Below are 1,532 nucleotides of genomic sequence, written 5' to 3' on the forward strand. Positions count from 1 at the left end.
TGCCGTCTGTGGTTAGCAGCCCCTGAGATGGCCCCAGTTATCCCTGTCTCCTGGTAGTCATACCTGTGTATAATCCCTTCCCCAAGAGTGTGAGCCATTTATAACCAATAATAAGGGAGTCACTTCTAGCCGATAGAATGTGGTCAAGGTAATAAATGTCAGTTGTGAGGTTAGGTCACAGAAAGACCCTGGCTTTCTTCTTGTTTATGCTCTCTTGGTCTTTTCCTCATTAGCTCGGAGGAAAAACTAGCCACCATTTTGTGAATTGCCGTATGGAGAGGCCCATGTGGTGGAGGAAGTGAGGCTGCCAACAGCCCGGGGAGTGAGCCTGGAAGTAGATCCTCCCTTAGTTGAGCCTTGAGACGCCTGCAGCCTCAGCCAACACACTGAGAGAGAGCCTGCAGCCTCAAAAGAAACCTTGAGTCAGAGGCACCCAGGTAAGCTGTGCCCAGATTTCCTGACCCCTAGAAATTGTGTTAATAATTTTTTAAAACTGCTAAGTCTTGGGGTAATTTGTTTTGTAGCAATAGATAATCAATGCAGTATCTGACTTTTGAGGCTAGGTCATACAAGATGTTGCTCTTCCCACTTTGATCTCTCTTTCTCTTGGATTACCAGCCCTGGGGGAAGCCAGTCACAGTTCATGAGGAGACTCAAAAAGTCCTATGGAGAGGTCCATGTGGTCATAAGCTGAGGTCTCCTGCCAATAGCCAGCACCAACTTGCCAGATCTGTGAATGAGCCATCTTGGAAGCAGATCATTCAGTGTGGTCAAGCCTTTGGTTGGCTGCAGCCCCAGAAGACATCTTGACTGCAATCTCATGAGCAATCTGAAGCCAGAACCACCAAGGTAAGTTGCTCCTTAATTTCTGACCCACAGAAACTGTAAAATAGTGAAGTTATTGTTATATTAAGCTACCATGTTTTGGGGGTAAATTGTTTTGCACCTATAAATAATGAATGTAGTGTAGAACAAGAGATTCAGAGTTATCCTACCTAAGTAAAGGAGCTGGGGTATTTATACACCAATATCCATGTATCAATGGCTGAGGGCTGTTTCTAGGATCTCTTAATTCTCCAACAGTTCCCTGTGGGCACAGAAGGCTTCAGTGGTCAGAAGAAGCCTGCAGGCAAAGAGATGCAGATGTTGGCAGTTGGAAGTCATGCCTGGGTGTAATGAAAAGTAAAGGTGAGGGGATATGGGATGGGGTGCTCACGGGACTTGCTAACTTGCAAACTCAATTGCAATTTCATCTACATTACTTCCCTCCTCCCAGGCAAGCTTGGAGTACCTACTCCTTCTTTAGGGTTTGATCCCTCCAGGGTGGTTTTCTGGTAGAAGGAAGAGGAAAAGGATGAGCATCTCTTTACATAACTGTTCCTATCTCTGATGTTCCCTTTGTTGGGTGGTGGTGGTTCTTGGGCCAGCACTGGCTGGTTGCTGATGCCCTCTGTGGCAGGAGTTCAAAGGCTAGACCTCCTTCCAGTGTGCGTGTCTAGATTTTTCTGAATGGCCCCGTGTCAGTTCCCTGA

The 1,532-nt window shown here is 46.6% G+C and overlaps 1 long non-coding RNA gene across 1 annotated transcript; it reads left to right on the forward strand.

Annotated features, from left to right (window-relative positions):
- The first annotated feature begins 371 nt into the window (after positions 1-371).
- Positions 372-1,189, forward strand: LOC115899530. Its single transcript, XR_004059200.1, has 3 exons — positions 372-437; positions 619-849; positions 1,084-1,189. It is a non-coding gene; the product is annotated as an uncharacterized LOC115899530 (long non-coding RNA).
- Positions 1,190-1,532: the final 343 nt, after the last annotated feature.

Source organism: Rhinopithecus roxellana, chromosome 1 (assembly GCF_007565055.1).
Source record: "Rhinopithecus roxellana isolate Shanxi Qingling chromosome 1, ASM756505v1, whole genome shotgun sequence".
Lineage (NCBI taxonomy): Eukaryota > Metazoa > Chordata > Mammalia > Primates > Cercopithecidae > Rhinopithecus > Rhinopithecus roxellana.